This window comes from Ruditapes philippinarum, unplaced genomic scaffold, assembly GCF_026571515.1.
Source record: "Ruditapes philippinarum isolate M1 unplaced genomic scaffold, ASM2657151v2 ctg2574_1_1_1_1, whole genome shotgun sequence".
NCBI classification, from domain to species: domain Eukaryota; kingdom Metazoa; phylum Mollusca; class Bivalvia; order Venerida; family Veneridae; genus Ruditapes; species Ruditapes philippinarum.
In genome coordinates, this window is record NW_026864863.1 from 50,423 (window position 1) to 77,429 (window position 27,007).

The 27,007-nt window shown below is 31.7% G+C and overlaps 1 long non-coding RNA gene across 1 annotated transcript in view; it reads right to left on the reverse strand.

The window, feature by feature from the left end:
* Nucleotides 1-1,755: 1,755 nt before the first annotated feature.
* LOC132727092 (uncharacterized) overlaps nucleotides 1,756-27,007 on the reverse strand; it is a 31,047-nt gene continuing 5,795 nt past the window's right edge. Inside the window, exons 2-3 of the long non-coding RNA XR_009625288.1 lie at nucleotides 5,305-5,447; nucleotides 1,756-4,270 (exon numbers count right to left, since the gene is read on the reverse strand). This is a non-coding gene — a long non-coding RNA (uncharacterized LOC132727092). The remainder of the gene's footprint in view (nucleotides 4,271-5,304; nucleotides 5,448-27,007) is intronic.

The following is a 27,007-nucleotide window of genomic DNA, read 5'->3' on the forward strand; positions in this document are numbered from 1 at the left end:
TACTGGTTCTTTTATAAAAACTCTTTATTTTAAGCTGTCTACGTGTCACGTTGGTAAGAAAATAAACGGATATTTTCCATTACTGACAAAGCATCTCTTATCTTGTAATTTGTCACAATGTGAGTACCATTTTACACTTTTGACACATTTCAATTTATTTTCCAAAGTAGATATTTGTTAGAGCATGCCAAAGCAAAATTACTTGATGTATGAAGGGAAAACGGATGCTTTGAAAATATAAACTAGGTATATAACTGTCTCTTCTAACTTGATGCCTTTCCCTATATGTTAAGCTATACAAAAATAAATTTGATCAATAGATAGACAGGACAATAGTTGTTAATGATTTTGATTGTAATTCTTTTGTCTGTGATACGTCATATTAAATTATTGAATGCGACAAAGATAGAAAATATTTATTTGGATCACCTATCGTTAGTTACAAATCGTAGACAGACGCATTATTTATTGTGTCAGTAAAACCAGGACATGCTTAAACAAGAAACGTTTTGTGTATAAAACCTTTATTTGGTATATAAGAAATAAAATTTCTATAAACGGCGAATTTTATAACTTTTTACATATTGGAATTAAAAGTAGAAACCCCGAACAGAATGGCAAGTTATTAAATCTCAAATAGAAACACGACCATACATTTTAATACCAACAATAACTTTGTAAAAATAAGGGTCTAGGCGGCTGAAACCGTAAACCAAATATGTCATATATTTTGCATGACATACTCAGAAATAGTAAAGAACCAAATATGAATTGACTGAACTTGGACGATCGCGCATTTCGAATCTTTATGAGACGGTGGGCATTGAGTCAAGTTTTCAACCATTTCGCTCGCTTTAACTAAATGTGCAACCTATCCATATTCTGGCTTTTGAAATCCATAAAAATGACGTTAGGAACATTAAGAAATGATTTTAACGATGACCTTTTAAATTACACCTTATGACGACACAAGTTCTCTATTCCTTGACAAATCTAACATGTAACAATTACAATGTACATGTGTTGCAATCGCAACTATTATAAACCTTATCATAGACGAAAGTTTCTTTTGTCGAGATGATGATTTTTTTAATGTAATTCACTAATTTATTAAATAACAAGCTTTGTTTCCAACATAAAATGAATGCATGAAATTGACAGCATGTGGTTTTAAAGACTGACAAAGTTTAGAAGAAACACATTTTTGGTTGAACACACGTTCCTGTTTTCTTCTTTTATTTCAAAGGCCTAATTCATCTGAATTGTATTGGTAATAACCAGTGTTATATGTGAGATCAAGTGCATTTACAAGAGACTATTTATTGCTAATCGGTACGTCACAGTTACTCGTTCACTAACACTGAAACAAATGACCTTTTAGCACAGTTTTTGTCTTGTCATAAAAATATGAGCCGTGTCACGACAAAACCAACATAATGGGTTTGCGACCAGCATAAATCCAGACTAGCCTGCGCATCCGCGCAGTCTGATCAGGATCCATGCTGTTCGCTATCAGTTTCTCTACTTGTAATACGGTTGGTAAGCGAACAGCATGGCTCCTGATCAGACTGTGCGGATGCGCAGGCTGCTTTGGATCCACGCTGGTCGCAAACCCATTATGTTGGTTTTGTCGGGACACGGCTCAAATGAATGTATGAATAGATAACGACATATTTGCTTCACTTTATATGGCAGATACTAGAGACTTCCTCCAAATTTCATGAATAAATTAAAAAAATGACACACAGAAACTAATTTCGACAAGATAAATATTTTATTAAATATACAAGCTAACAACAAGGATATACATAATAAAATATAACAATAAATGTATAAACAATAGCTTTTTTACAACAAATAACAGTAATATCTAACTAATATATTAAACAAAATTCAACCAGATGTAAATTAGTCATTACGCATTTGTCTCAATTTGATCATAAGGTGTAGAGGTAGACTTACTCTTTTTTTTCTTTTTTTTAAAGCTATTTAAATATTAGTGACAGCAAAACATATACATTTGTATTGAAAACATGACTTTATTAAAGTGAACTGGTCTACAATGGGCACATATTCCATAAATAATTCAAATATTGATCAATCTAAAAAATGTAGAAATGTATTATTTAAATATTCTAATGAATATACCGGTATTTCTTGAAAAAAAAAGAGTTCTTACTGGTTTTGTATGGAAAATTGGAAATTTATATGATGCATGATAATATTTTTCCCCAGAACAATTTATTATTTGCTATGTAAAGAAATTTCATATCGTATCATGTATCTCACTAACCAACAAAAATCAAATATAATTATTTCGAGGTTTATTATGATAATAAATATTATCAAAATATTATTTAAGGTATGTTGCCAATAAAATATTTGACTTTGACTTTTTAGTATAACATACCAACTGTATTGGACCATTCACTATAATCATTGAAAAGAACAATACATTAATTAACAGGAAAGATATTATTCTAGGTTTGTAGTTATATGTTAGACAATTTTAAAATGTTTTCAAAAGGTCTTAAAAGCGTAAATCGGTACTCTCTTTTACCTTGAATAATTACAAATTACATAGATGCCAACAAGGTTACAGCAGGTTTTGATAAGGCAATCCATCAGTAGTGGCATTTTGCGACCTACAATGTGTTTTTGCTGGTTTTATAACTACGTTCTCTATTTATGGGCAAAATATCAATTTGGTTTGAAGCAAAGCAATATTGGCGCAATACCTAAAGGTTAGGCGAAAGTACGTAAATAATTGCAGTATATGCCAATGCGCACCACGAGTTCGTTAATTTAAAGCTATTATACACAGTTTGACTTTTTCTCAGTGTAAAGTTCATCTTAATTTACAATAACCGCTTGAGAAAGCCGGTAAAATAGCTAGATAATTATAGATATATTCAATTATTGGATTATAGTAAATCACAATTTCTTCCCATTATGTTATGTTCATTAAAATATGTCGGTTCTTGAAAGCATTTACCAAAAATATCAATACATCCAATTAAATTAACGTATCATTACATGTACATGATATATTTAATTGCCCTTTTCACTCGACAGAATGTTATATCTTAAGCGATCTCTTAACATGTAATTACAAACAAATGAAATTTGGAAATACACAAGCTAAACAAAGCATGTTTTGCATCAAAATATATTCAACTATTATTAATAGGAATATACTTAGAAGATAAAGACAACGATTTACTTTGAATAAATAGCAAACAACAATGTAAGCTCGACTTGATTTCTAAAATTAGCAACGGTATTTCTGTTGACCTTGCATTACCTTAAGTATGCATTTCTTAGAATACGTCAAAGCTGTTCCTGAAACTGCCCCCATTTGTGATAGACAATACATTAAATATACATATTTACACATCTTTGTATATATACATCTACATTTGTGTACTTTCTTTGTTTTTACATGTTCCATTATTGTCAATGTCCCATGTTCACAAATGAAAAATTTATTTTCAAGATCAAAACACGAAAGGTTTATAATTCTTATTTATCCTTAGTTTTATCGATGTATACTAAAATTCATGAATAACCAAATATTTTCTACAGTTGACGATAAAATACGGGCTACTTTCACCAATGAATTACAAAAACTGGTTTTCACATTTAAAAGGTTATTCCATAAAATCTTCTTTCGAAATTTTATGTTGAAAATTTATGTGCATTTTCTCCTCTATATTTGCGTAAGTATTTTCACCTTTTGTTTCAAATCAAGAAGGCAGGTGGTAAAAAATGAACTACATGATGCGTCACAAATTACCCCAAATATGATTTTAAAGCATCAGTTTGCCTGCTCTTACATTTAATTCAAAAACATGTCACTGAAATGCAAGTTTATCTTTAAAACAATAGTAAAACAATTTAGTGCGTGCTTTTTCAACGATATTTCAAAATGTGCAAAATATCAACACAACAATGTATTCACATTTATTAACAAAAACATCTATCATGATAATCTTGGTTGCCTGAGTGGTTATACAAGAGATAGAAAGACCGACATAGTGGTCAGAACAAATGAACTTAAGATGAATTCCAGTATGTTTGCTGAAGACGTAGATGTGACAACGATGTTGCTGCGCAAAGGAAAGCCATTGCATTTGTCGTAATCATCACAGCATAACCAGCAATTTGTTACGTCATCTGTGCATGCATTGTTGCATTTGGAATGTTTGCTGCCACACTTACGTTCTAGGCTTTCAAGGCTTCTCGTCTTCTTATTAAACACAGCCAATGTCTGAAGAAAATAAAAATCACTATTATAGACGGACGAACGGACGGACAATCTAAGATTTTGGTTTTATATGACTATTCTTTTGTTCAAAAAGCCACATAAAACCCAAAAAGCCACATTTAACTTTACGGAATGAATAGGATCAAAGTAAATTGACTGTAACCTATTGTTCCAATAGCCACATAAACCCAACATGTTTGCTCGGACGGACGGATGGATTGATCACCAGATATAGTAATATCTGTCAAATGTTGCGGTCTGGATCGGAATATCCGTCCAGAGAAAAGCCTCGTAAACGCCAAATGCGCAGGTACCTGAGAGATGGATATTCCGATCTGAAACGGAAACACATGCCAGATACATATTCTTGCATATTTTAACATATTGTACCATTATTTGAAATGGTTAACCATAATTTTTGGAGCATGCGACAGGCACTCCCATCACAGATAATTTTGAGCGTATGCAAAATTACCGAAACGGCAAGCTTATACATCTATGCAAGAGTCTTGTATTTTGCAAACTTCTGGATATGAACATTTTTCTTATGATTTACGTATGATTATTTAAAAAACAAACACCTGTTTTCTGTTATATACGTTTATTTGGATTCACTTACGCTAGCTATTGACTTCTGTCAGTCACAAGTGAGCACCCAATAGAACCACCAAAGGTTACCAAAAAGCTAGCATGACAACTCTCTTTCAAGAACGAATCCAAACATTTTTGCTGGATTTGAGCCAAGAGCTGTAAGTGGGATTCCTCATATTTTAATCAAAATGTTTGTAATGGTATTATAAATAACAAGCCATTTGATTGCATGCATATTTATATGTAAAAAACTGTGTATCAGTGTTATTTTCCCCCATCATCATCATCATCAACATCATCATCATCACCATCATCATCATCATCAACAACAACAACAACATCATCGTCATCATCATCATCATCATCATCACCACCATCATCATCATCATCATCAACAACATTTTTATCAAATAAACTGTTTTTTATAGACAACATAGATGAAGTACCTGACAACCAATACGTTGACCACCACCAGCCTCCTGACACACGGCTGTTTTTGTTTTGAAAGGAGCTCCCAAACAGTTGTCTTCTAACGAACTGTTCTTTGCATTCCATTGACAGGCAATGCACTCACGTGCAGAGGTCATGCCTGAAATAATAAATATCCAATATGCAATATTTGATAACTGAGACATTAAAATAAACAAGAATAAACCCTGAATCCGATATAACAAGAAAGCAATGCAGACACACAATCCCAAGCTAGCCAGTTTGTCAAAGCTAGCCTTTTTATAAGTGCTTGAGTAATTTGAATGCATTTTAGAATAGAATAGTGTTTATTACCAATCATGGGCCTTCTCAGGCATACAATTACATAAAATAAATATCAGTACATTAAATGTAAATGTACATAAACAAAACAATAATAAGCTAATTCTGATTTGAAAACACAATTAGAAAAGGACTAGTAACTATATGCATTCAACAAAGGCATTTTAAATGACAACACATAAAAGAAATAGAATTTGTAAAAAAACACAACAAATAACTAACCCACAATATCTTTTGAGATGCACATTGACAAAGACTAATGATGTTAATAAATAATATAATTACTAATTAAGCATAAAAGTTCTATTTATTGTTGTACTGTATAAATGTACTTGACTAAAATGACCATTTATACAATCAGCTATTGGCCTATAAATGCATATTACCATGTTTTGCATTTATTTGAAGGTATTTGACCCCTCACTAGTATGTGGGAAAGATACTTCTATAGCCTTTACTAAGTAGATTGGAAAATAATCTCACAATTATTTGGCATTTTTTAAGTTGTTGTAATTGTAAGTGATCGTATGTTATAACACTGCCATATATAAGATGCAGTACGTTCAGTAAACTTTTCATTTTCATTGCTAAGCAAAAATATAAATTGATCTTTACAATTGAGTGTAGCAAAGTTTTTACATAAATCAGCACATTCTTTAAGGTAAATGCTTCTAAAAGTGTCATATTTAGGACATTCAAGTATGAAATGAATTTCATCTTCTGTTTTCCCTAGATTGCACATTTTACATAATCTCTCAGAGATAGGAGTATTTTTGTATCTACCACATTCTATTACTAATATATGGGCACTTATTCTAAATTTTGTATAGCATGACCTAACATTACTGTCCCTTAATACACTAAGATATTGTTCACTTACAAAAACATTCTTAAATAAGGCATATGTACGTAATTTACCAATTTGTTGTTCGCCACAAACAGTCATTCTGTTTAACCAATTTGATTTAAAACTATTAATGGCTTTGGACTTGACAATATGATGAATGTTTTTATTATCTGAGCAAAAGTTGTCATATGATCTTTAACAAAGTAAATACTTGACATCCAACTAGTTTTACCATGATCATGCAACTGACAACTTTCTTTAAATGCTTATGATAACAAGTGAGGGCAATCAGGCCCTGCCAATCTTTGGTAATATTTAACAGAATGACATAAAATATCTATATAAAAAGGGTGATGCCCTGTTTCACCCAAAACAGCATCATTTGTAGCTTTCTTATTAACACCAGAGTGTATTTCAGGGCTTTTAAATGTATCTTATCACATGGAATGTTATTAAAAGACATTTCAAGACTATAATTATCTTTTCTTACTATATATGAGTCTGTATTAATTGTGCCCCATATTTCACACTGGTTTAATGGTATGGTCAAACAAATGCACAAAACTTTTAACATTAATATTGCTACTAGATATACATTTCAAAAGTTTAAAATATGCTCTTAAAGCTCTCTTACATAAATCCTCCTGACAATGATGAAACAAACCATTGGCAGAAAATACAATACCCAAGAATTTGGAGGTATTGACTTGGGTTATCAGTTGTGATCTATAGTAGATATTAATAACTGGACACTTGCCCTTACAAAATACTATGAAACAATTTTTACATATGTTTTGTTGTCCATAGCCTAAATACATAGAGGATATTTGTTAAGTTCAGTGTTAGATCGGAATATATTTCTCCGAGTTAGCACCAAAAGGTACATTTCTCAATATAAACTTTTGGTGTCCACGAGGTAAAATATACATGTATTTCGATCTTACACTAAACTAAACAAATTTTTCCTTTTATTATATGCAAAAAAGTTTTAAAAGACGTTTTAACTTAATGCTAAATGAAAAGTGCGCCAAATAATAATACAACGTGACGTCATTTACGACGTTTCTAAGTTGGTTTCCAGTACTGTGCACGCTGGTATTTCACTGAAACAAAGTAACAGGCTTAAATTCAAAACAGTGAAAATTATCAAATTGATAATTTCACTGTTTCAAACGGTGGAATTATAGTTTCTTTAGTTCACTGATGTATGTCTATAAACAACCGAAACGCATGTAAAAAGGAAACTTATTACAACTTTCGCGACATTTTACCATTACAAAATAGATTTGATATTGAAATACATTGTAATACTTTTAGTATCATACAATTCTTTTTACAAATATTTTGATTCTCTCAATATAGTATCTCTGAGTTGTAATTCAAATAGCATGACACTGCAAAACAAAAATTAATTCCAATTTTTCTATTTTACCAACAGTTTTCTGTTATTGTCAAGTGTATCATATCACGTGTATCATACAGAAAATATCAGGTTTCCTCAAAAAGTCATGAAAGATTACTTTAAAAACTATTTAAAAAGTAATTTCCTAGATATTTTTATGTATAAACATCCAAACTTCAGCGATATAGAGGATATTCAAGTTTTTTCTATAAATACATGATTTATTTTCAACGAGTGGTATGAAAATAAATATTTCATGAGTGGCGGTAGCCACGAGTGAAATATGGTAATTTTCATGCCACAAGATGAAAATAAATCATGTATTTATAGAAAAAACTTAAATTTTCTGTTTATTATATACATTTTTCTCTTTTTTGACATTAAAATTTGAAAAATTTCCCTTAAATTTTGTGAACTGGCAGAATTTAAAAGAAAGTAGTCCGGCAAGACACCAGTGAAAATACAGAAAATATGTTTCACTGCAGTGAAAAATAAATTTTTACAGTGAAAATACGGAAAATGAAAATACGCATTTTATTTCATCAATATTTCTCAATATTTCATTAAAAAGTATATAATAAACTAGATTTCCTTCCTTTATCAATATAAATATAATATATAGTATTGCTCTCTTGAGAAAGAAACCAGGACAACAAGTAGAAGGTAGCCTTGAAACTTTATTTCACGGCGTCTCAACGCCGTGATATTGTGATGGGTAGTTTTCGGTAGCATGGGCAAAAGTCACGTGACAAAATGCCTTTCGATTTCTACAGCCGACATTTTATTGTTTTTACGTAATCATTGTACAGCCCATTTCCGTGAAAAGTTACATAGAAACAGTTTTTTTTTTTCAAAACCATATAGAATCTAAACAGTATTTTTATCAACACACGAAATATCAGCGTTTTATATTAACACATTTCCGGACATCCTTTCGACATGCTTGAGAAATTCGCCTTGAATGGATTATGTATGGTGGCTGATTAACGCCATCCAAATATTTTCGCGTCTTCGCCTCAAAATGCGAAAATGCGAAAACACGAAGGGACGACATATTTTGACTAATGTGTTCTCATGTCGGATCTATGTCTCTCTCGGAGTGAATCTTTTCACGTGTAAAATGTCTTTGAACATTACATTCCTAAGTTTCTATATTTGCAATTAAGAACTTAAATTGTCTTCTTTTTTTAGCTCACCAGAGCCGAAGGCTCAGGGTGAGCTATTAGTATCAAAGGGGGATACTCCGGCGTCCGTCGTCCGTCGTCATGCGTCAACAATAATCTTCTTCTCTGAAACTGCTGGACAGATTTAACAAAAATTTGGTCTGAAGCATCCTTGTGATAGTCACACTTAAATTTGCTCATGTCATTTCAATTGGCCCCTTTTAGGGTTCAGCAGAGCTAAAAATAGAAAAACCTTTAAACATCTTCTACTACAGAACTAATGGATGGATGATCACCAAACTTTGTCTGTAGCATCCTTAGGTAGTCTTTTATCAAGTTTGCTCATATTAATTTGATTGGCACTAGGGCTAAAAATGGAAAAACCTTTAGACAATTCTTCTACAGAACCAATTGATGGATGATCACCAAACTTGGTCTGTAGCATTCTTGGGTAGTCTTTTATCAAGTTTGCTCATATTAATTTGATTGGCCCCTTGTAGGGGCTGCTATAGCTAAAAATAGAAATACCTTTAAACGTCTTCTTCTACAGAACTAATTGATGGATGATCACCAAACTTTGTCTGTAGCATCCTTAGGTAGTCTTTTATCAAGTTTGCTCATATTAATTTGATTGGCCCCTTTTAGGGGTCACTATGGCTTAAAATAGAAAACCTTTAGACATTTTCTTCTACAGAACCAATTGATGGATGATCACCAAACTTTGTCTGTAGCATTCTTGGGTAGTCTTTAATCAAGTTTGCTCATATTAGTTTGATTGGTCCTGTTAAAGCTAAAGCTTAAATGCACTAGCATTTCTTTAAATTAAAGTTTAAAGATATTCTAAGCTCTAATTTTAATATAAAAAAAATATTGACAATGGATACACAGTCTCCTTATAAATATAAATATGAAATATACGTGTTTTGACTTCACACAAAGTAGATATGTTATGTTTTAAAGTCTTAACACTATTCGTGGTCACAGTATAAATATAATGATAGTGTCATTACAAAAACTTTTTTTTCTTTTTTTTTATAGAAAAGACCATCTTTACATTGCCTCTAATAGCATATGTAGTTTCCTGTACATAGTATATTCATTCTTTTATCCAAATAAAACAAGACATTTTCAGCAAGAATTTCATAAATTTCATTGGCTTGGGTCATGACCTGTTTATGATGTGTAAATATATTTCAGCTCTGGAATTCGGACTACTGCATCATTGTAAGGTCAGTTGTAGGTCATTAACCAGGAAAAAAAAATAGGCCTAAAGAAACATAAAATTTGTTTCTCCTGTACTTTACTATCAAAGATGAGTTTATCTGCTCAATTCTCTTATTGAATTTTGTAAAAAATTGTATTTTTTTCATTTTTTGTTGTTGAATTAACAAGGGACAAGGGGTTTAATTTCTGTTTCTGAATTGAATTTTGATATGAACTGGCTTACTTTTGATATATTTGATATCGCTTTACCTACTTTTTTTGTCTTTTATGTACAGACTTGAAATTTGGACTATGGGTGTAATTTGTGTAATTTTTGATGTTGAATTCAATTTTGATACCAGCTGACCTACTTTAGGTATTACTGACATCATTTGACCTACTGTCTTGTATTTTGACATTCAGATTTTAAATGTTGACCAGGTTTGTAAATTCTGATGTCGAAATGAATTTTGATATCAACTGACCTACTTTTGATATTTTTGATATAATTTGACTTTCATTCTTGTGTTCTTGACATACAGACTTGAAATTTGGACTAGGGGTGTAATTTCTGATGCTGAATTGAATTTTGATATTAACTGGCCTACTTTTCATATTTTTTACAATGTTTGACCTATTGTCTTTTTTTGAGGTACAGTTATGTTACCATACAGAATGTATAAAAAAAATTTGTCCCAAACTGTGAACTTCAAACAACTACACCTTACATGTTTTGCATGTGACATTTTGTGTTTTCATTCAAAAAAAGTTTTAAAAAAAATTGTCCAATCAAAATTAATCCTGCTCTAGTGGTCAGTTGTTCTGCATTTATTCTACATAGTCTCATAGGAACACACTTGCAACATACATATTTTAACAAATCCTTTCCAAAATATAAGGGCAAAATATTACAATTTTTATAGTGAATAATGAAATGATGGGTTAGATGAGTCATCTAGGGCCATCTTAGTGGTCCTATTGTTTATTATGAAGAAAAAAAGCTAAAACAATCAGTGTTGTGAAAGTATATTACTAAAGGGGCAAGTTAAAGTTGATCGAGCTGAACTGCCGAAAGAGCTGGACTTGCCTTTCAGCAAGTTCTTTTGAAAATTAATTTCCAACACTGAAAAACAGTTGTTTCTGGTGAGCGACTCAGGGCCATCATGGCCCTCTTGTTTAATAATTTCATTTTTCTTGCGCAATTCTCTAAAATGAGACTTCGTTTTTCTATATGCGTTTCACAATTAACATTCACCATTAACTTAATTTGGTCCTTAAATCAGTTTTTACCACAACATCAAACTTCATTCAGAATTCATGTCACGTTATTGTGAGCAAAATTCTGAGTTTCCTTTAGATATGAACAAGAAAATGTTTATTACCCCCCGCCGAAAAGACGGATATAGAATTAGTCTCCATCCGTCCGTCTGTCCTTCCGTCCGTCACTCTACATTTTTGTCCGGAGCATATCTCAAAAAGTATCAATTTGAAACTTCATAGGTGGAGGTATCAACTTGAAACTTCATTTGTGGATAAATCATATTTAGGAAAAGTGCAGTGCACAAGAATGATAACTCTACGCTGCATATTTATTTCATTGTTGCCCTTTGTTATTCTTCAAACTCAATTTTTGTCCACAGCAAAAAGCCTTTGAGATATCAACATGAAACTTCATGTGGATAGATCTCACTCAGGAGGTGTGCAATGCAAGAGTGATAACTGTACCATTTCTAAATTTTGAGTTATTGCTCTTTGTTATTTTTCATACTTAATTTTTCACCCGAGTGGAGCATAAATTAACTAAAAAAACAAACTTTGAGATGTCAATGTAATCTTCATAGGTAGATAGATCTTTTTGAGGATGAATGTTGTGCGAAAGAATGATAACTCTAACCTTTATAATTTTTGAGTTATTGACATTTGTTATTTTCTTACTTTTTGTCCGGAGAATATCTAAAAAAGTGGTAGAGGTAACAACTTGAAACTTCATAGGTGGATAGCTCTTTTTGATGAGAAGTGCAGCACACTAGAATGATAACTAACCGTGCATTATTTTTCAGTTATTGCCCTTTGTTATTTTTCATACTTAATTTTGTCCAGGGTATAACTACAAAAGCCTTTGAGATATCTACATGAACCTTCAAAGGTGGACAGATCTCACTCAGGAGATATGAAGTGCAAAAGAGTGATAACTCTACCCTTCATAATTTTTAGTTATTGCCCTTTGTTATTTTTCATACTAATTTTTTCACCTCAGTGGAGCATATCTCTGAAAAAGTCTTTGAAATGTCAACATGAAACTTCATAGGTGGATAGATCTTTTTGAGGAGGAATGTTGTGCGCAAGAATGATAACTCTATCCTTTATAATGTTTGAGTTATTGCCATTTGTTATTTTTCAAACTTTTTGTCCGGAGCTTATCTAAAAAAAATGTTAGAGGTAACAACTTGAAACTTCATAGGTGGATAGATCTTATTGGGGAGCATTGCAGCACACTAGAATGATAACATACCGTGCATTGTTTTTTCAGTTATTGCACTTTGTTATTTTTCATACTTTATTTTTGTCCAGGGTATAACTACAAAAGCATTTGAGATTTCAACATGAAACTTCATAGGTGGATAGATCTTACTCAGGAGGTATGCAGTGCAAAAGAGTGATAACTCTACCCTTCATAATTTTTGAGTTATTGCCCTTTGTTATTTTCCATACTAAATTTTTCACCTGAGTGGAGCATATCTCTGAAAAAGTATTTGAAATGTCAACATGAAACTTTATAGGTGAAGAGGAATGTTATGCGCAAGAATAATACCCTTTATATTTTGTTAGTTATTGCCATTTGTTATTTTTCTTACTTTTTGTCCGGAGCTTATCTCAATTATTATTAATTGAGCCTTGATTTTAAACTAAATGTGTCTGTATTTCTTACCATCCTTTACTGGTTTTAGATTATCATTATTGTTTAATAGGTTTACTTAATTAATGTTGTTCATTATGTCTTATATATATATGGTTATGTTTTATCGGATTTATGTAAAGCACTCTTGAACATTTATTATTTATGAAAAGAGTGCTATAGAAATGTGGTATATAATAATAATAATAATAATAATAATAATAATAATAATCTCAAAAAGGTGTTAGAGGTATCAACTTGAAACTTATTAGGTGGATAGATCTCATTGAGGAGGAGTGCAGCACACAAGACATTTAACCTACCGTGCATTATTTTTCAGTTATTGCCCTTTGTTATTTTTCATACTTAATTTTGTCCATAGCATAACTACAAAGGCCTTTGAGATATCAACATGAACCTTCATAGGTGGATAAATCTCACTCGAGAGGTATGCAGTACATAAGAATGATAATTATTCTGCTCTACTACATACAAACATGGCTCTTGTAACAAGTTACATGATTATGATATTTTAAAACCTTCTGAACAAGTTAACATGTCAATTCAAAACAATGCTATTTGGAGATACCTTATCAATATATTTAACTGGGGTTTTTTTTTGTTGGTTTTTTTTGTGTGGGGGTTGGGTTTTTTTGTTGTTGTTGTTTTTCGCCGTGACAATCATATTGCTGCATTTCCCAGCAATTTTTTACTTGTCTTATAAGCTTTTAGGTTACGAAATGTATCAAAATACCAATTTCTACGGTAAACAAGGGACACTATATTAGGTAGTCAACACGATATTATCAGTGGAACTTTGAAAATAGAAAAATATACGAACAATTTTATCATATTTACGAACTGTTCATTTGACAACACAGCATTTCAAGAGAAACTTTGAACAATATTAGGAATAACGACCGCTTTTTTGTCAGGGGAATTTTAAACAATATAAGGAACGATTTACTCTTTTTACGACTACTAATTAGTCGTCGCACAATTTACGGGCAACTGTAAAAATATGAGGAATTTTTTATCGACAAATGGGAATCATTTTCTTCAGGAAAGAAAACATAAGAAAGACTATGTTTCTTCTATTGCTTCTAAATCGCGAAAGGGTTGCCTTTAGGTACCGGTATATAGAAAGGAACATGAGCATTATGCTTTATACTTGCTAGGTGACAAAGTTTATGATAAAACTTCTGTGACGTGTCTATCATTATGCTAAACCAGACAAAATTACTTTTCTTTATCAATCAATCTGTTGTAAGTTTCTTGACGAGTAAACATAGCGCCTTTAAACAAATATGCGTTTCATTTTAAAATCCTAAATTTTCCTTTGAAAAGATATCTTATGTCAAATTAAGATATTTATTGTGACAACTACCAGTCGGCTTATCACATTTTGAGATGATAAAATACATGAATATAATTTGTATTTATTTCGAGAATCCATGGTAAGCGAGTTTAACTTGGCTAACTTACTTTATATCTGTCTATTTCAAGGAATATAAACGTGGAAACAATTCGCTCCTGCATTGGTCTAATACGAGCACGTTGTTCATAAGCATTTCTAATAAAGTTAAAAAAACAAAAGGAATGAATCATTTGGATATTCTAATTATATTTTGCTTGAAAATTATATTTTAAAGTTCTACATATTCTAAGTGATATAGTACATGTATGATCATCTATATGATGAAAATTTAAATTTTGTTGAGGAACATTTCATTATCTCCATTTACAAATATAGGGTTAACGCACGTTTTTCCGTGTTATAACGTCTGCAGAGTCCCGAGGAACGGTTGGTGCCCGAGCCCGGTAGGGCGAGGGCTCCAACAGTTCCGAGGGACTCTGCAGACTTTATAACACGAAATAAACGTGCGTTGACGCTATTATAGCATAAAATTTTAAAACAGATTCATGATGTATATTATATATAAAACACAAACATTAAATCCTTGTGCTTGAACGGTATTTATCCAACTCTACATGTTTTACGTATGCGTTTTATTTTTTCCGGGGCCAACAACTTGAGAACCGAACGAAATTTCGAATTTTAATTGATTTAACAAAGTTTAACTTTGGAGATATATTAACTTAAGAAAAACATAACATTACTCTACCCAAGACAAAACAGGCGCCTCAGAAATTCCTAGAATGATAACAGATTGGCGGTAGGAAAAAGATCAGTGACATCATATTCAATTTCAGAATCGTTTTTTTTAAGCACGCAAGTTTAAAAAAAATCAGGCATAAAACATTATTCTCTCAAAGAAACATACAGAACATTTATCAATATAAACGTCAATAAAACAATGTTTTCTTATATTCATTTTGTGCTTTCCATTTTTGTAAATTAATCGGGGGATTAAACTGAATGACAGATTCAATTTGTTTACATTGACAACTGTCCGTTTCTAAGAAAGGGCGACAACCAAGATAAGCGGCGATGTCTATACGCCGTATTGCCGGCATAATTACTTGAATGCTGCTCGCCGTTATGCGACTGAGGCCCTCGAATTAATAATTCCAATATAACAAGAGCGCATGACTCTGGCAAACAGGCCAAATCGTCATTTTTTGTTTGTTTACTGGGCCCTGTATGTATTGCGCATAGGTAAAACCGGGCTATAACAAGAGCGCGTGACTATGTTAACGCATGGTTTTGGCCCCGTTATAACATGGGCAAAAGAGGGAAAAATAGCCGATTTTATGCTATAATATGTGTAATATCGGTATATCATACTTGTCAGCAATATCCTTATACAATTCTTTCGTGATTTGTTTCTATGTCTGATTTTAAAGGCTATCAACGTAATTACCTAGTATCACAGATCTACCATCATAGAACAATTCACTTCAAATATCATTGACTTTTTCTGATGCCTTTGACGCGACATCTAATGACAATCAAAGTAATTCATTGCTGGTTCTTGCCAAACAGCTAACCCCACTTGAACAAAACATGACAATTCATCATCGGTAGTTCATTTATCTCCGGTAACAAATCATTCATGACAGAAGTCACGTTGTATCACAGTTAGAGAACAGCATGTCTTACAAAGACACACACTTAGAGAAAAATGGAATTTCTAAATAACGCCCGAAACAGGAAAAATAAAAATGTTGCAGGCTCGGTATGATTGAGCCTGTTCCTGGACATGAATGTATGCTACAGTCCACAAGCCATCAGCGGAAATGCATCCACTGCGAAAAACGCTAACTTAAAAAGTATAATTTCTAGGTATTACATAAAAATGTCATGTGGACACTTATTTATGGCTTTAACCCTTAAACTGCTGGTACAGAAAGTGATTTGCCCCCCCTCCCCCACACACACACACTTACACTAAATTTTCATCTTAGTATCTCTTACATTGGTAATGGACAGTTGCAAAAAATGAAAGATGGACAAGTCTATAGATTAAAGATAAAAGACAGCATACTTTTGACAAACTTCCTGGTTTTGTTTCACCTCTACAGTAACAATTAAAAACGCTACAGAATGAATATAAACATATTATTTCTAAACGTATATACTGTAATTCAAAAACAACGACTACGCAACATTCGTCTAAAATAAATTTACACGTTGAATGAAAAGTGATGTGTTTTCTTGATATTAGGAAGCAATTGATAGTTTTTGTTACTTAATAAATGTTTGTTGTTTGTTTTTCTTTTTCGGAGAAATTGCAAAGATCATGTTTTATTTGAAGCATTTCCTTTTTTATCTAAACAAGATTATTTTTGGCAAGAATGCCTTTTATGAAGGGACAATAATAGCTATGCGGGTCGTATACTTTGAAAACGTCACAACAAATAAAACCTGTCTATGACATTTAACAATGAATTTGTAAAATAACACTAATGTAACAGTATGACACTTAAATTGATATGAAACAAAGATTACATTTATTGCACTAGCGTTATTTTATTCCGTATTTTACAACGACCTTGACCTTTTGCAAAACATGCGACCTTGACCTTTTGCAAAACATGCCCGTTTACAATCATCAAAATTTGTCACGCTAAAAATAATAGCGATTTAATCTATACGTGTGTATTTCAAATTCACTCATCATACAAACAATTACATGTAAAGTCGTTCCTAATTAGTGTTTTATTTCTTTACTTAAGTAATTCCCCCACTGAATAAAGTAGCCTTTGCCACCAGTAAAGAGCAAGATAATGGATTAGCACTGTTTTCAGTTTCGAGTTCAGATTGCGTGGATGTGATGGCTGACATGGCTCTATACTGGCGACAAAAGCCAAGCACTTCCGGTTCAAGAAGGGTACACGTAATTAGACCGTAGTACAACCGCTTATAAAACTTACTTAAGGAATTCGTTCATGTATACATATACACTGAAAATAGAATGTTTATTAATCCAAATAATGGTATCGAGGTAAAAATATAGTTCAAGTCATTTCAATCTGGTTCTATAAAGGCTATGTGGTGAATGATGACGCATAAGAAAGTATCAAAGGATGTTCAAACTACATGAACTAGATGAAAGGATTGAATATAGCAAAGTAATTAACTGTGCTAGTTTTCGCATGTCCTTTGATACAAAGCTACAAAAAGTGCATGATTGTATTTTTCCATGGAAGTGATTCAAGACAGCTTCATCAAGTTACAAAAAATGTAATAATAATACACAACAAAAAGAGAAATTAAAAGGAAAAATTGTGGGATACCTTATCATAAAACCGCAGTCCATACATAATTACAACTAGTGTTTTAGAAAATTAAGTCTATGTATTGCCCAGTAAGTAAGTAAGTAAGTAAGTAATTATAAGTAATTATAATAACAATTATGAAAAGGAAGGTCGCTCGGGAGGAATAAAAACAAGAACAAAAAAAATACCCACGCAGATTTGGTAAGAATTATATTCCATGTCGTAATTTTCAAATTGATCTTGTAGACAGCTACGAATTCACCTGTGAACATTGTGTATACGACATCGATGGAAAGCAAGTGATTTTTACAAGTTACAGATCAATTAAGCCTAGCTTATCGATTTACAATACTAACATGTTAACAGGTATGCATTCTGTCAGGAAATGTTATAGACCTAAGTTATCAACACATGATGTAATAGAATAAGATAGTACATGACCATTTAATGTAATGTGATTAAGATAGAAATTTAATTTAAAAGAAAAAACACAGAAACACGTTAAAATTGTTGTAGATTTAAAGGTCAAAGGCTTTAACTGCTATGCTCCGGCATAGCTATGAAGTTAACAGTTTTCAAAAAATCCATATCAAGCGCGTATTGTACCCCTTACAGCCTCGTTTTCATTTTCAGAGTCCAAAATATCTATATCAGATGCAGATCGTACTTCATGAAGCCTCAGTCAGTGTATACATGTAAGTATCTTATCATTCCTTATTGTACTTGGAGTAACAATGTTCTGTCAAAAATATGAAATAAAGAGGTCAGTATGCATTGTTTAGGACAATACTGATTCTATTAGACTCGTATAAAGCTGCATGACCGATATCAGACTCGGATTGCGCCTCGTCCAATATAGATTTGACAGCCGCGTTCTCTTCCAGTAAAATTCAGTATTGTACTACACAATAACTACTCATATTATCGCATATAATAAGATGTACAATGAAAATAAAATGCATTGGCATTCTAAAATTCTACCGTATGATGTACAAATAGAGTAAAAATGTAACTGATTGAAATACATATGTATATTATTCCTATTGATTATAGTCGTAATAATAAAACTCATTTTGAAACGTTTTATAAATTACAAATGAAAAGATTTTGAGAAGTAAAGGGTAAAGTAGATAAGATAGTTTATAAACAAAATTCAATATACATATACTAATTAAGTGTGTATATAAAGCTGTCAAACACTGTTATAAAATATCGCAAAAAAGAATAATTATTGTTTAAAAACATTGTTTGAAATATTGTTGTGGTGTTTTGAAGCACTTTATTGCTGTGTTTTGAACACATTTGTTACAATTAGGATAATCCTTGTCAAACCCAATATTTCTGTCTATCCTTAACAAAATTTACTCACAAAAGCTAAGAATGATGTTATGTGCATTTCATGACAATGTCATGTTTTGAAGGAATTTGTAAAAAATTAACACCATGATGTCTATATATCAATACCAACAAGTTAAATGTTGATGCTGCACATCAAAGACGCCGCAAAATGATGTGAACAGTCACAGGTAATGTACAAAATCAGCAAATTGCTCTCTGCAGTTGAATATCCGAAGCAGTAATCAAAACAATTTTTTTTTTGGTACAACGTATTTGCTGCTTGTTTAATAAATCAAGACGAAACCAAACTTGAGAACAATAGTGTGTTCCGATGCCGGGAACCGCCTGGGTCTACAAACCTAATACCTAATGCATAAATTCACAAAGTAATGCCATGTCAGAAATTCTGAAAACTCAGTAAACAATGTTTGTCTGTTTTGACAAAGATTGAAAGGTCTGCTCCAAGCAAAATAAATTGGGCAACAAATGAAAATGTAATGATTGGTATACTTAAACTAAATGGAAGATAAAAGAAATAAACTAGTTTTTATTGAACTTTTAAACGTATTTTTGTTGTTATTAAATAATTTGTATGAATGAATTAATAAAGAATGAAATGTTTTATAATGAAATATTACACGTTCGTTCGGTAAATATGGTAAATTACCCAAATAGTATATACGGTAAAGGGTTAATTCGGCCCTATACCAACTCGGCACGGGTCAACTGGGCACAGGTCAACTTGGCCCTCTATTAAAAACCTATATTAGGATATAGATTGTTTAGTTAATAAAAAATTTTAGGAGTAAATTAATGTCAAAGTAGTCAGAAGTACGATCACTTACACACAAAAATTGAAAAGGTTGGCAGTGTACATGTACCACAGATATATGTACAATTTAGCTCCATGCATGTACGTATTGTTTGATATTATCTTTGTTAAGAAGAGATATCAAGACTATATATGTTAAATATTGATCCATAAATAATTTTTTTATAGATTAAATTTTTATGACAATAAATGTTGTTTTTAACCAATGTCTGAAGTAGGTAAAACATGCATATAGATCTAAAATTGTAAATTCTTCCTTTTACAAAATGGTACTGTCATCATTAAAACTTTTCATTATTCTTGAGTAGATGTCTGTTACTGTGAAAATGTTAAACAATGAAAGTTACGATGAAAACATATAAAAAGTAATCAAAGTAATCATTGCCAGTAATATATAATTATGGGCCGAGTTGACCCGTGCCGAGTTAGAATAGGACCGAGCTGACTCGGGGGCCGAGCACGTTTTGGGACCGAGCTGACCCTGATTCAGTATATACAGTATATAAATAATGCATGCTAAAATAACCCAAGAAGGCGACTACGAAAATAAGATTTGTAAACATGGTTCATAACTTACATTAAAACATTAAAAATTAATAACAACAAAAATACGTTTTTAATACATTATATCAATTATATCAATTTCGTAGACACGATCTTACGGCCATTTGAGGTATAAACATTTATATAATATGCACTTTTTTTTCTTTTTTTTATTCTGAAATTTTGATTTGCTGTAAAATCATTCAAAGCATGCATGAATATATGATTTAACATAATTATTTAAACAGATAAATGCACTATTTCAAAAATAGATCTTATTTTCGTAGCTGCGAATTTGTTTTCGCGAAAATAGCTAGCACGCGTGATTTAAACACCTAAACGGGTATTAGGGTTACAAATTTACCAACATCCACCTAGCCTACAGTGTTAAGAAATACTCCCCAACGGACCGAGGCCTAATTAAATGATTGTATACTAAATTTACGATTTTCAATTCAACCCCTTTTTATTATTTTCAAAATGTAAGTTTACACTTATCCGTGTTTGTTGTAAAACATATTCTATATATCGTCGATACAATGACCACTAAATAAAGATTGAAAATGCATTACGGTAATTGAAGGAATTACGCTGATTATACCCTAATTTCCTCAACCGCAACTTTTCGGCCCTTCTTGTTGATATTGATAATAACCGAGGATATTCCGCTCGATAATTTCCTGCTTTATAATATAGACTGGCTCATTGGCACGTTATTTTATTGGTAAATTATAAAAAAATGATAAAAATAAAAAGAATGTGATATTTTACCATGGAAGTATCACTTTTGTTGAACGTTTATTTAATTCCATGACGTTGGGGACATGTTGATCATCAGAAAAGCTATTTTATCCGCAAATCTGAAAACTGTAATTTTGTTAGAACATAAAAATTAAACAAAAACAAGACTAAAATTTTCCCCATTGTTGACTGAACGAATGCATATCTACTAGACGCCGCGTGTACGCGTGTACGCGGCGTTTAATGATGATGAAATGTTACTTGATGCCGGTGCTGTAATATTGAACGTTTTCTTCATTTCATTAATATCCAGACATTCATTAATACAAATACTTTATTGAATTAGCCTGGGATGACTAATTAACCCTTAGTCTGCAGACGACAATTTAATTATACCCACGTGACCCACGCGACCTTAGCGGACGAATATCAGCTACCGCGGGCATTCTTCAGCGCTTATTTTTTAAATTTCTCCTGAAAATGATGAACGGTCTGAGTGAAATATGGACAAGTCCATTTAAAAAACTAGTATTTATTAGCGTGTTAGGGGTTAAAAAGCATTGTCTGTCTGTACAATAAATAACGTCTGCTGCAATCAGGAAGCGCAAAATATAGAAATAGACTTGTTAATCGATTTTACAACTCATCGGTTCATCAATAAAACGGTAGAAAAGTTGTATAAGGTATTTTATAAATATTATAACCATACGATGGAGACATTGGCTCTGATGGTCAATTGTCACACCCCGTTGATTCACATATTATGTGGGGTTAGTATTCTGTCTGTTGCAAGGAAATTTGTAATTAAGTGAAAAAATCTGGAAACAAAGTGATCCTTTCGAGGCTTCAATCACAACAAGATTACATGAAAATTGCAGACTCGGTTTGATTGAGTTATACATGAGGGAAAATGAATAAGTGCGGCATCCTTCACGCCCCCTAGCACCGGCAATCACAAATGTTGAAAAGATATATGTCAGTTACAAAGCACAACTCGTCTATATCACTTGTACCAGTTGCCAATCATTATGTCAAGAAATTGTATTCTTGTATTTACCATAAAATGAAAACGAAGTTTAAGGTTTGAATTTAAAAATATATTTATCTTACAGAGTGTTAACAATTCATATTCAACAAAATATGACTGTTTGTAATCCTAATTTACTGGAGGAAAATGTTTTTACCATCGCAACCACTATAGGCAAGGATTAGCTGGCACGTCGGTGCCGTCTGATCATTGTCGTCTGTTCGCTTTTCAGTCAGTGCAATTCCTTATTGTAACGACTGAAAGATGGACATGTCCATTTATGATTATTAACGTGTAAATGTTTAATTTTAATCTCACAGACAAACTGAATGATATACATGTATCAAAACGGAAATAACTATGTTTTGAGATCTTATCATACGATAGTCATTAAATGAATCATAGCGTCATGCCTGTACATGCATAAGTGAGTATTTTACCTCGCTTTGATGCATTTTACAGTGTGCAGTCTGCCGCATATTACGTTGCATAAATTATTTAAAGCATACCATCGTCTAAGGGCATGCTCATATAAAACTAAAATGAATCAGACTTAAATTACTTGTGCATGTGTCATTTTATTTTCAAAGATCAAATATTCGATCACGTGACTTTACGTCATTACCAGTAGATCAAAAGCTGATCGATTGGTAGTAATTGGTGAATTTTTTGTCTTTTTATTTAACAACATAAAACGTAAAACAAATTAAGTGAACGGTACATAATCTTTTGATGAAGACGAATAGAAGGCAAACGTCCTTTTAAGAAATGATCTGACGCAATAATAGGACGATAAAACAACCACCAAAACATAAGCCAAATTCCGAGCCAACTTATACCAAATGTAAAATCAAGAACAGAATCGTATACTAAACATATCTCTTAAAACTAGAGTAAAATGGTTTGGTAATTCACTTAAATTTTTGGACCGTCAAATTCGTATCATTGCATATCTTTTCATAGCAGCATAATTCTCAAATGTCAACCTAATTTTCTTTCTAAACCATGTAGTGTAACAAGTGTGACAAAATTACATGGCATGTTTGTTCTTTTTTGAAAATATCTAATAAATGATTATCTCTCGAGTCTGATAATATAAATACACACAATAATTCTTGTATGATAAATCTAAAACATGCGTAATTTAGATATACACAAAGTCTCAAAGAGAACAAAGTAATATTCTTTCTTTAATACATCTTTTTTTTTATTTGTCACGAGAAACAATCATCTGTTCTTCTTATCATTTGTTACTATTTTTTATTATATACTTATGGATGAAATATTGAGAAATATTGATGAAATGAAATGCGTATTTTCATTTTCCGTATTTTCACTGTAAAAAATTATTTTTCACTGTGGTAAAACATATTTTCCGTATTTTCACTGGTGTCTTGACGGACTACTTTCTTTTAAATTCTGCCAGTACACAACATTTAAGGGAAAGTCTTTCCAATTGTAATGTCAAAAAAAGAGGAAAACGTATATAATAAACAGAAAATTCAAGCTTATTCTGTAACCACATGATTTATTTTCATCTTGTGGTACGAAAATTATCATATTTCACTCGTGGCTACCGCCACTCATGAAATATTTATTTTCATTCCACTCGATGAAAATAAATCATGTATTTACAGAAAAAAACTTGAATATTCTCTATATATTCCGTATAATGGCCTGCATGTACCACAAATACGCTAAGATATACATGTAGTTTTAAATTTATACCTTAAAGGTATAATACTAATTCACAAAATGAAAAAAAAACAAAACATTATCATAATAAAATGAATAACTGCATGTATAGATTCTTTTACGGTAACGCGAGTACCTGCTAGATGAAAGTACCGAATTGACACATCGCAACTTTTCGAATTACAAGATAAAATAAATGCCGAGATATTTTAATTGAAAACGGAAGCCTGCGCATTTATATGGGAACCATAATGGTTTAGGGAACCAGAATAAACGGAAGCAGTGTATAAAATACCGAATGGCAATTTTAAAACGGAAAATGTAAAATAAAAATGAACTATTATTTTATACTATTTCACGGTAAAAGAAAATCGAGCTCGCTTTTAGGCTTTGCCTTTTTCATATTATGAATCTTGGTGTTATTATAAGTTGTATGAAGTATGAGACCATTAGTTTATAATGTTGTTAAAATCCCTCTTTAATCTTTCAAAATTCTTATCATAAATTTTATTTTACGATACTTCAACTTCGATTTCAGTTTTATTTGTCAATGTCACGTTTAAACATTGCAGTCAAATAAAAAAAGACTTAAACTATATAGAAACTTTTCCTTTCACCTGTGACTGCATATATTTTATGACCTATCAGTCGTTTTCTAAAAATGAAACTGAAACATTAATTTCTAAGATATGACAATCAATATTAAATGGGACGAAATGAATAGATTGGCCGGAAGCGACCCATACTCAATAGTTCCTGATAACAAATGCTGTTCTAAAATAGTTTCTATGTCATTTCGATATATTGACAAATCCTAGTTTTGGCTTTATTTTTTCTATCTTCGTCTCATCAATACTTCCTTCCTGGAACAGATACCACAAACTTACAAAACAAAGAAACATCTGTCTGGGCAAACAAAAACTGTGAAATAAATTAGATCTTTTGTAAGAGAGTTTGCCCCAATAATTGATTAAATGTTTCCAAATTCTATTTTTGTCTCAGTCCTGATACGAGGAACGGAGGTAAATGGCGCCGATTACACAAGAAATGAAACCTTATGTTGGCTTTATTTGATTACGTTTCAAAATAACTTGCAAGTATCATTTCCGTTTATTATTTGACGCAGTTGATTTTGTTAACATTTTTACATTTTCTGTATATTTCTGTATAAACTTATGTTTGTTTGTTTGTTTTTTGTTTGTTTGTTTTTTGGGGTTTTTTGTTGTTTGTTTTTTTTAATTCTATTATTTGTTTGTTTGTTGTTGTTTTTGTTGTTGTTGTTGTTGTTGTTTTGGGGTTTGTTTTGGAGGTAGGAGGTAGGGGGTAAGTTTTTTTACACATGTTTGGTCATATCTCGGCGGCAGAACCGGCTTCCCTGGATAACTGACAAGTAATTAACAATTCTCTGCAAGTGACCGACTATCCCAATACCTTTCTTAATCAGAGTTGAGAGACAAATGGCCAAAAAACTTAAAGCTCGAGATCAATTTTCACGGAGAAATGACGACGGACGTGTGTATAACTAAGAAAGTACGTATATTTTCTTGAAATATAAAACCAAATGTGCGCTTCTGTCGTTATAACAACGTTTCTTAGTTTCGAATTTTAATAAATATGCATTTCGTAAAAATAATCCACAAAAAAAGTCTCAATGTAAGCTATCTAATTCATTCATATTTCATATAAGTGAAAGTATGTCATTTTTTTCAACATATGTGCATCACTTACAATAAGCTTGCAACACTGTTTACCATGTTAGAGACAAAACATTCATCTTAAAAATATTATCATTGATACAAAAGTTGTATAGTTTAAAGCTGCATGCCTCCAGATAAGACAACATGTTTTAAGAAAATCAAACCTGGGAAAATTGTACTAAAATTTTAAGAAAAGTAAAGAAGAAGCAACATTCACGTGATAATTAACATGTTAGTTGCGATTAACGACGGATATTTGCAGTATTTAGTACCACTATATTTCTACTGCGTCACTAACACAGTAAGGGCTATTTTTGCATATTTTGACCTCCGTTTTTTTTTTGCTTATTTACATGGATTGTAAGTGCCGTTTGTAATGCGTAGATTACTTTCTTTGTATACTTCAAAATATTTTACTTTTCAGTGCATTTTTTGAATTTTCATGACAATTAGCATGAAGCTTTGAGAGCACGACCTGAAGTATAATAGCACCGAATGTACAGGAACTGTGTTTGGGGTTTCATGATGCGTTACTGCCGTTTTACAGGCCTCTGTAAATTTCGTGCAATTTGTAATTCAAATATGGATTTTAGTTTTGCTTTATTGATTCATTTTACATTGACTGTCTGGGTTTATATTAATAATTGATAAAGACAGATCATCAACAGAACAAATTTCAAAACTGTTTTATATATAAATTGAATATCTACATATATACAGGGTTTTAGCACATAGTTTATGTTGCTGCTACACTGGCGGCTTTCTGATCGATTGAAATTATCAAGGGTTCTCAGCAGGAAAACAGGAAACTAATAACATACAAAAATATAATATATCAAGGGTTATCAGTTGGTGAAACAGGAAAATAATAACAATCACAAAAATCATAATAAAAGCATATTTCTCTAATCAAATGACCGTGATGTCAGACGTTTTTTGTTTGTTTGTGTTTGTTATTGTTGTTGTTGTTGTTGTTGTTGTTTGTGTTTTTTATGTGTTTTTTGGGGTTTTTTTGGCGTTATGTCTTATGATGTCTAACCATTTCGATCGGAGTACTTTGACATTTAAACTAAGAAGTGTATTTCAATCTCATTTGGGTTGATGAAAAAGTATACGTATAATATAATAAAAACAATGTCGTATTTAAGCGACGAACTAACTTATCATTTAAAGTGAATTGGTCTTTGATGGAAGGCCTGTAAAACAATGAAAAATTATTTTGATATTAAAGCATCAGACATAACATCAAACCACACACTAATTATTTATATATGTTGATTAAAGTGTGAGATACATGGTCAAATATTACAT